Source organism: Artibeus jamaicensis, unplaced genomic scaffold (genome assembly GCF_021234435.1).
Source record: "Artibeus jamaicensis isolate MK-2021 breed Jamaican fruit bat unplaced genomic scaffold, CSHL_Jam_final contig_548, whole genome shotgun sequence".
Classification (NCBI taxonomy): Eukaryota; Metazoa; Chordata; class Mammalia; order Chiroptera; family Phyllostomidae; genus Artibeus; species Artibeus jamaicensis.
Window position 1 is genome coordinate 8,893,389 of NW_026521883.1, and position 10,200 is coordinate 8,903,588.

The 10,200-nt window shown below is 47.6% G+C and overlaps 1 protein-coding gene across 3 annotated transcripts in view; it reads right to left on the bottom strand.

Moving 5' to 3' along the window:
- Positions 1–8,460, bottom strand: part of SLC51B (solute carrier family 51 subunit beta) — a 17,429-nt gene extending 8,969 nt beyond the window's left edge. The window contains exons 1-2 of one of the 3 annotated variants that reach the window (XM_053670080.1): positions 8,376–8,460; positions 7,515–7,610 (exon numbers count right to left, since the gene is read on the bottom strand). The gene's annotated coding sequence lies outside the window, so the exon portion shown is untranslated. Of the gene's footprint in view, positions 1–2,023; positions 2,224–7,514; positions 7,611–8,021; positions 8,131–8,375 lie in introns of those variants that run through there. The other 2 variants (XM_053670079.1, XM_037155655.2) reach the window with 2 other exon arrangements.
- Between the last annotated feature and the right edge of the window lie 1,740 nt (positions 8,461–10,200).

The window sequence follows — 10,200 nt, forward strand, 5'->3', positions numbered from 1 at the left end:
AACAACAACGAAAGAGGCCCCCAGTCCGTCTCCAGCCCGCCCACGCCAACGCTGCCTTCGGAAATCGCCTTGGAGGCTCCACTGGGGGCACTCAAAAACAACTGATGGCAAACAGCCAAGTTTTCCAAGTGGAAAAACAGAGCACTAAAAAAGGGACCAGCCTGACATCGGAGTTTTCTTCAACTCTAAATGCTCTGAGAAAAGAGACATCTACAGATTTTGAGGGAAAATATTTTGACAGAGATGTAATACTGAGCTCACTTTTTCGTATGTGACTGATCACTCACGTGTCCACGTGGTGACGGATTTCGGGGAGGACCTTGTTTGGACTTCCAAGGACTCAGAGGCAGAGCTACCTACTTGGCCTTTTGGGGGATATGTGTATATATACTGAATAATGAACATGCAAAGTGACAGGGAGGGCTAACTGGTGTGATCTTGTTTCCAGCTCCAAGTGTCTGTTCAGAGCACTTGCTGAGAAGGGTTGTGACTTCCTGTCCATTCTCAGTGCAGGAGTACCTGGGTTAATTAGTCACATTGCCCAGAGGCCCCTGTTGTAGATGCAGACCTCCCCACACCCACAGAGAAAAGAGCGTGAGGGTCCAGAAAGCAAACTCCCACTCCCTCTGGGGGGCGGGACGGGGCCTGGACGCATGGGGACACTTCCAACACTTCTGTGCTGTATACATTTCTCATAGGCACACACTACCTTCATGAAAACAATACATGGTATTATATATTTTAAGTGTATGTATTTTTGTATATATATTTTAAATATATTTTTCTGTATTTGCATGCATTTTAAATGTATACATATATTGTATTTCTACCTTTGAAACAGCAATTCCCATTTTATTTTATTTTATTTATTAAAATTTTATTTATTTATCTTTAGAGGGGAAGGGAAGGAGAGAGGGAGAGAAACATCAATGTATGGTTGCCTCCAGTGCGTCCCCTGCTGGGAACTGGCCTGCAGGGAACCGGCCTGCAACCCCGGTATGTGCCCTGACTGGGAATCGAACCGCGATTGCCTGGTTCAGCAATTCCAATTTTAAAAAAATCCTCACCTGAGGCTATGTGTATTGATTTTAGAGAGCGGAAGGGAGAGAGAGAGAGAGAGAGAGAGAGAGAGAAAGAGAGAAACATCTATGAATGTGAGAGAGAAACACTTATCAGTTGCCTCCCATATACGCCCTAACCAGGGATTGAACCCACCACCTAGGTATGTGCCCTGACTGGGGATTAAACCCATAACCCTCTGGTGTACATGTGATGCTCCAATCAACTGAGCCACCAGGTCAGGGCACAATTCCAACTTTGGATGTTTAACTAATAACAGTAATCAAGATGTAAATTCTTCCCAACCTGACCTATGGATTCGATACAATCCAAATCAAAATCCCAGCAAGTTATTTTACGGATGTCCACCAAATGATTCTAAGGTTTCTATTGCACGGCTGCAGACTCGACAAGTCAACAGGACACTGAGGAAGAACGAAGGCGGAGGCCGGGGTCCGCCGGACCTCAAGGCTGTGAGAGGGCGGAGCCGGATAAGCGCACACACTTGCCTGCGGGCTGATCCGCAGTGGAATGTGCGTCTCAAATATGGTAACATGGTTACAATAAACATCTACCACCAAACAGAAAACTGAAATGACAAGACGATGCAGGTCCGGAGCGAGAGTCCACCCTCCCGGACCGTGTAAGACGCCACGGGAACAAAGACACATTTCCCTGAGGACGCTTCACCAGTTTCCTTCCAGACCGAGCATCGCAGTAATATCCCTGCTTTAAAAAAACGTAACTAAATCTCAGGATTGATTTGGATTTTACTTTGCCACTAATGTCTTTTTTCTGGTCCAGGAGCCCATCCAGGATATCATATTGCATTTAGTAGTCCTGTCTCCTTAGGCCCCTCTGGGAGATTCCTGCACTTTAAGCAGACCTAACCATCTGCCATCGGGCTGTGGTTCCTACCAAAGCCCGTGGGCCGCCCATCCCCAAGGGAGGCTGAGACACTCACCCTGGGGCCTGCCGCGATCTGCGGTTGGGAGCAGCACTGACTTCTGTGTCTCCTTCCTCCTCCTCTCACGGAGCACTGGCTGGGCTTTGCACTCGAGCTCTCCCCAGGACTGTTGCCTGGGCCTGGGGCTGCAGCGCTGGAAGCAGCCCAGCCCACCTGGGAGCCCTGCTCAGAGCACACGCCCAGGCCTGGAGTCTTCTCTGCTCTTCTGGGGTGACTGACCTCTTGAATGAGTGGCCTCAGATGACAAATAGGCTCCACCCAACTTTAGTAACTTGAAAGAACCAGGAGCCCAATGCTTTTTTTCTCACATGTTGGCTCCAAATAAAAAGAAAATATCCAGACCCTCTTGCCAACACAGGGGGATGGACTTGAGAGGACACTGGGTCTGGGGGTTCCAGCATGGCGGGGGGCTACACGATGTGCCCTCCCCAGGCCTCTGTCTGCCGGTGTCATCAATATTTAACCACAGCGCGGGGAGCCAAGCCTGGCCTTTTACAGCCTGCTCTTTCTCACAGTGACGGTCATGGACTTACATGAATTCCTCACCAGAAGCTATAAAAGACCTTTGGAGGGCCAGGGGCGGGGAAGGCCGAGCATGTGAGGCTGTGTGAGTGATACAGAAAGGAGGAAGCAGGCCAGGCCGAATAGCGCAGAGTAGGGAGTGCACGGTGGGGAAGCGGGAGTAAGATTCTCCCTCACCAGGCCAGGCCCATGCAATTCCGACCACCAGTGGGCTGTGGGCTTTTCCACCCATTGGCTCCTTGAATCTCCAACAACCCTTGGAGTTGGCTAGACAAGGAGCAGGGTTCCCACGTCACATATGAGGTAACAGAAGTTGAGTGAGTTCAAGTGACAGGTGCAAGGTGCGCTAGGAGTTCAGTGGAGGTCGACGGTGTGCACAAGAGCACGGTGCGGAGGGAAGGGGCCCAGCAGGGAGCCTGGGGGCCTGCGGGGAACTCCAGCAACTCTTCATTGTGTAACTCATTCACCCATTCACTCATTCAATAAATATCATTTGAGTACCTGCTACAAAGATGACATGGTAAACAAGACAGGCACGAACCCTGCTCTCCTGGAGTTCACACTCTAGGGGGGATAGACAGACAACCAAAAAGTTACCAAAACATATACAAGATCATTTCAGCTAGTGTCAGTTTCTGTGAATAATGTAAACAACAGAATGATAAAGAAAAAGATGGGGCCCGAGAGCTCTGAGTGCCGCATTCCATACTGAAAACCAGAGTTAACAAGGAGCCACGCAAAGACCTGGGATGGCGGGTACAAAGGTACTGAAGAAATGAGCTCAAGGAGTCTGAGGAATGAAAGGGAGGGCCCTGAAGGGCACAGGAGCTGAAGCGGGGTGAGGAGGGGCAGAGGCGTAGAATTAAGTTGGAGGGTAGACAGAAGCAGATCTCGCAGGGCCTTGTAAAACAGGACGAGGAGCTGGGACGTCGTGAGAAACCACTGGAGGGTTTAGGCAGGGAAGTGACTTGATCTGACTGACATTTATCGTCACTGGTCTGTTGGGCAGAGAGGGATGGGGAAGTCTATTGGGAGGCTGTTGCGTTTGTCCAGGTAAGAAAGAGGTAGCGGTGGTTTGGACCAGAGTGTGACTGTGGAGGCAGAGAAGTGGTCAGATCCAGGGTGCTTTTTGGAGAGAAAAGCTGCTGATAGATCTCAAGAGGAACCTAGCACCCACTCTGTTAAGCACCAAAGGAATTCAAAAGGTGACTATTGGCTTGTACGACTGGGAAGAGCCGGGTGGAGCTGACCTTAGGGAGAGCTGGAACCAGGAGCCTGAAGATCCTTAGCTCTTTCTCTCCCTAGCTCTCTCCCTGCTTCTCTCCGGATGTCAAGCCCATCCCCAGAGACTAGCCATTTCCAGGAAGCTGGACCAGGCTGCAGGAAGTTCCAACTCACACCCTGACAGCTGGAGGAGAAGGGGTCCCTTCTCTCAACTCCACCTTGGCAATTTCTGAGAAAGGGCTCTCCTTGTCCTGACCTGGGTCATGTCCCCATGTTTTGAATCAATTGTTTTAGCCAAGGCCAAGATGCTGTGGATGACCAGCTCAAACCTCATGCCTGTCAGGTCGCCAGGAAAGAAAGGCTGGGAGCCGGACAGCCATTCCAGGGGGGGTCCCTGAAGTGATCCCTGACCGGAAGTCTCCCTGCGTGCCTTGGAGGAGAATCATGGGGAGCTTGCGCCACCCCAGGTTTTCCAACCCTCTGCCTGTTTCTCTTTTATTCCTCCTCTTACCCTAGTTCTCCCCGCTGTAGCTTATCTAACCACTGTTCTTCTGTGCCTGCTCTGTGTCAGGCATTACGCTAGTGATGGCCAGCCACAGACACTGCCCCTGACCTCATGAAGATTTCAGTCTAGTGGGGAGACAGAAAGGTGGTCACACCAGGGATCCCGTAACTGCGACCGCGGTGTGACAAGTGCCACGCAGGAAGTGTACAAGCCTGCCAAGCTCTCCCTCCCTCCTAGTTTCAAATATCACTTCTGGACAAGTCAATTCTGCCTTAGAATCTCCTTTCCTTATGTTTCCCTTGTCCCGCTGCCTGGAAGATGGTGGGCAATTAGCAGTGCAGTGCAGTGCAGTGGAAAGGGCTCTTGGCTTTTCTGTGCTATTCTAGTATCTGCCATCTTAATATCTTCATAATTCTTCCAGTCTCAGCTTACATGTCATCTCATCAGGGAACCCTTTCACATCGGTTAAAAATTGTGTTTGGCTCTGGGTCACAAAGACCTGGTTGGAATGGTTTAAACACATAAGGGTGTATGTTCTCATACAGGGATTTCTGAAGTAACCAGCGACTAATGTCTAAAGCTCAAGGGAATCAGGGCTGAGGTTTCTGAGTTTCCCTCATGGCTTCAAGGTGGCTGATGCAGCCCCAGCCATTATGCCCAAGTGCCAAGCAGAAAAAAGGAAAAAGCAAAAAAGGACCACAAAATGGACCATAGGATATAATGGACAAATGACCTCCCAGCGGGTGAATCCAGACAACATGAGAACTACGGCTGAGGGCTGACGACCGGAAGGCTTCACAGAGGCAGCGGCTGCTCTGTGTTCCCGGGTCCACCTGCTCCCTGGGGGGCGGACATGCCCTTGGCTAGCTGTTCGTTCTTTTCTTCACTTCGATAAGCATCACTTACACTCAGAGACCCATTCAATGATTTAACTTGAACAATAATGCTGTCAAGTTTCTGGTACCACATTCTCTTCTGGTAGAGAAAACTTCGTGGAAAACAGAATTAAATCTAAAAGCGGTGATGTGAGGAAAGGTGACCCACAGGAGCAGAGATATATGCACAGGGACATCCATTGCAACTTCGTTTAAGATGGTAAAAAAAAAAACAACCCTAAATGTTCAAGAACAGGGGAGGGGTTGGTTTATGGTACCAATGGAACAGCATTTTTTTTAGGGGCCACTTTTTGTATTAAACCCAGAGGGGGAAAAGGGAGTAGAATTAGTGAGGGCATTTTTGAAAATGTAGGGCAACTAAATCCCAAATTATTGGTGCTTCAGCACCGGCCTGATGTCTCCATCTGCAACAGGGCGGCTGAGAGGAAGGGCGGGTGTCCAGAGGGGAGCCATCTACACACTGAAGTGAAATGATCTGAATGAACACATGCTCTTTCTTATTTGTTTGTTTGTTTGTTTGTTTGTTTATTTATTAGAAGGCAGGCAAAGGCGGTGAGAAAGAGAGGGAGAGAAACATCAATGTTTGAGAGCTGTATCAATCGGTTGCCTCTCGCCCACCCTCAGCTGGGGACCTGGCCGGCAACCCAGGTACATGCCCTGACCAGGAATTGAACCAGTGACCTTTAGGTTCACAGGCCAGTGCTCAATCCACTGAGCCACACCAGCCAGGGTGAAATGCTCTTTCAACATTCATGTTTTGCTAGAAGCGTTTTGGGAACATTTACAGAGTATTGGAAGTTTGGGTGGAAACTGACGTGAAGCATGACCCAAAGCAGGTACCTCCTCCGGGGAAGGTCGTTCTGCAGCCTCCGCCTTCACCCCTTTCATCTCACCTGCGTGTCACGTGAGACTTCCCAGGCCAGTGGCCCCACTTCGGAAAGCTTAATGCTCTGTATGTCTTTGACCCCTTGTTTCTGGTTACACTATAACTAAATATCTTCTTCAGTCCCCGAATAAATCAAAGTCCAACAGCAGAATAAAATCAAAGTGCTCAGCCTTTTGTTTTAATTATAGGAGGTGCTTGAGGCTTAATCATTCCCATAACCCGCACTCTGAATAGCCTCCTCTGGAAGAGAACTTGCTCAGTGTGTTTGAGGAATGTCAAAGAGCTTGGTAAGTCAGGCTTGGGTGTTACTTTGCTGCATGTGGTTGCTCCCAGCTTTCACAAGCAAGTCGCCATTCTTTAGGGGAACAGAGGGGGCATACGGTTGTCCCTAGGACTAAAGAAAACACTCCAGACAGTTCAGTTAGGACTATGTCATGAATCAGAGTTCTATTACAATCTTGCTGTGAGGGGAAAGGCCTCTGGTCGTCCCACCTTAGAAATTCACTTTTGGTGAATGGGTAGATAATAGTGGTTAGTCTAGATTTTTTTAAAAAGAAAAGAATGTTCAATTAAAAGGTCACAGAGACTCTTGGCTGTTGTCAGTTGGGTGAGTGGGCGATTAGTTTTCCAGAACAAGTCTTAATCCTCTTAAAGTTTATCAGAAAATTTTCTAAGCATTTTTCTATAGGAATCCTAATTTCTTTCCAGAAGGAAGTTGGGAATTAAATCATTAAAGAAGGAAAAAAGTTCTGTCCTGCATCAGTTTCAGGACAATTTTTCTTTCTTTTAAAAATTTTTTCAGCTACAGTTGACATTCAATATTATATTAGTTTCAGGTGTACAACATAGTAGTTAGACATTTATGTAACTTCCAAAAGGCTCCCCCGATAAATCTGGCACCCACCTGGCACCACAGACGGTCACTAGAGTATTAATGACTATATTCCCGAAACTGTGCTTTCCCTCCCCGTGACTGTTCTGTAACTGTCACTTTGTACTTCTTAATCCCTTTACCCTTTTCACCCGGGCCCCCAAACCCCCTCTCATGTGGCAACCATCAATTTGTTCTCAACCATCAGATTTCTATGGATCTGTTTCTGTTTTGTTTGTTCATTTTGTTTGTTTATTCCACATATGAGAGCATATGGTATTGGGACAATTTTTCTTTTAAAGACCCTCCTTTTGGCCAGATAATTTTTGCAGATCTGTTTTGGTTTAAAAAAAGAAATCTCTTTACATTATTTAATTTCTTGCCCAGTTGATCACTTTTTACATTTTTTTCACACATGGAGGCAAGTAGGCATACAAAACACACATAATCGCTATTGCCAGAAGTGTTTGTACCCATATTGGTATTATTCCTTTGTTAAATAAAAGCCTTCCTGGCCAAAATATTTTCTGAAAGAAGGGTCTATTGGGCCGTACGCTAGCCAGAAAAAGGACCAGGTCACATACCATCTAAACCACCGGAAGCAGGGCTGGATGGAGGGGCCAGACACATCTGTCATCCTGGAGCTGACCGGGCTCTTTGAAAGGTGCAGTGGGCCGGTTCTAGGACAAGAATGACAAGGAGACACTTCTGAGACATCCTGAGTGAAATCGCAGCAGGCCCGGAGGGTGAAAGGGAGAGACCAGAAGTTCACCGGTTAACAACTGCAGACCAAAACCAACAAAAGACCGCTTATACTACTGAATGTTTAAACTTTGGATTAACTTTCAGGTGGCTATTTCTGCAGTTACTAAAGCAAATAGCCAGTAGCCACTGACCCCCAGGAGCCTCTACTTCTTGCTTGCACTTGAACTTTCCAGACTGTTTGCCCATGACCAATCCTAAAGTACAAACACTTTTTCCTTGGATTCTGCACCTCTTGAGGAACTAGCACCACGTCACCTTCTCCCACCCCCTTTATCCATTGCCAGTGTGAATTCTCTCAAAAACAATTTACGTCTTTCTCCCCCTACCTGACTATACAGAGGCTGTCAACCCCAGGATAGCAGCCATGTTGCTTTCTCTATCTAGCCCTGCTGCTGGTGCTTTAGACTTTGTGCCCAAGCACCTGGTCCTTTTCTGGCTAGCATTTGGTTCAATAAATCTCTTCTTTCTAAAAAGCATTTAGTCATGAGAGCTTTTTGTTTAACAGGTGCATAATCCATGAGAAAGAAATATTTATGCTTCTGGATTCATTGTGGACAATATTTATCTCTCCTTTAGTTGTGGGCAATATTTAGATTTCTCTTGGTTTATTAGGTCGACTGTCAGCAATAAAGAGATAGCTCCTTATCCCTAAGCTGCTTCTCAGTCTTGTAGTCTCACACCTTGCTTCCTGGAGAGGTCATGTGACCTCTCTAGTCTCTCTCCTCAAGGACAGACACCCAGTCCTGCTGGCCCACGCGGCCTCTTTAGCGCTCCCAGTGTCCTGGTGGGGAAGAGTCTGTTGCATAGAACAGCCTTATTAGTATTTCTCCATCATCTGTGGGGCATGGGGCATGGCCAGCGTGTCCCGATCTGTCCCCAGCAGATGGCCTTGCAGCCCAGGCCTGCTTTATAGGGAGGCTGGACAGATTTGGGAGTGACATCTCCTACTGAGACCACAAAGGACAGTAACCATACAGACGGCCCAATCAGAATCTGAAGCGCTGCTGCTTTCAGTTATCCTGCCCCAAACCCGTCAATGACTAAAAATGTTGGTGAGCAGCGCTCCCTCGCGGACTTCTGCTGCATCTACAGGCAGGAGATGGCATTAGCACAGTTCGTGGAACTTCTCACTAAAGGCTGCATCCCTAAAGGTTCCGCTGGGCTGTGCCCCTAGGTTCAGTTTCTGCTCCTGACGTTGGTCTAATGCATGTGTATGGCAGACCTTCCCCTGGTCAAATGTGGCATTGTTTCCCAGGCCATATTCAGTTCTTGTGGATTCAGGCATCCGCCACCTTACCAACCAGAGCTCTGACCATTTTCCTCCTCGTGCCCCTGCTCCATCTTCCCAAAGGCTCTGGCTGCTCCTCCTTTTTGACTCAAAGCCAAAGGGCTGATCACACACACACACACACACACACACACACACACACACACTATGGCAAGTCTCCCCACTCCTCAGAAATCATACACACACGTAGTTATGGTCAGGGTCAGACGACGAGGAACACAGAGAAGAGCTGTTTCCCGCTTCCTCCCACTCCCGGATCAGCTTTTTTACACCAACCGCTGGCTCTGTCCTGGAGGCAAATCCCGTGTTCTAGATTTCTACCAAACGTCTCTACTCGCCTCTCTCACCACTTCCATTTCAAAGCATACAACGCTGAAAGGTTTTCATGGTTACCACCAAGCAAGTCATTCTCTGTCAGTGACATTGCTCTTGTCTTGCCCCTCAGACTCAGAATTTGGAGTAATATCATTGATTTAATGTGCACACATTCTCCATTCATCAGGGGGGAGAAATTTGTGGAAACTGGAGCAGCAGCCAAATTAGCATTATCCTGGGTGTGCTTTCTGGACGTCTAAATTTATTACCTAAAACTCCTTGCCATTGGGCGTTCCCAGCCTCTCTGTGTACCTTATAGTTAATTCAAGCAGTGGATTTGTCTGGGCTTGGGAATGGACACTACTCCCCAACCCCATGTATCTCTAGCTTACTACCAAGAGTTTCAGAATAATTTCCATTTTATCATCCTGGGAAAACTTCAATTGTTACAATAATATTATTTTCAATAAAACAGAAGTCTCCTGCAAATCAAAATTAGATGTTGGTGGCAGATGTTTGAAGCAGCTGTGTGTGGACGACGTCGGCCCCTTAGACTGAGGAGTCACCGTATGGTCGGCAGAGGGCGCTGTGAACAGTTCAAAGCAGCTCCAGGGGACAGCTGCTGAAAATTGAATGTAGCAATACAGGCTCTCTAACTCAAGGAGAGAAACGACATTAACACAAATATAAAGAGCCACAGTTTAGACAGCAGCCGAGTTCTAAGGTGAAAACCCAAGTGACTATTTCGATTATATTTGTAGCTCATGCTGTATGGGAAAGGACCATTTTTTAAGATATTAGAATCATATTCCACTTAGCCTAAGAGAGGGTACTGAAAGAGAACTCAATTGAAAGAGTAAAAGGCTTGGGGCCCCACCTCACTTTCCTTCTCATTATATGAT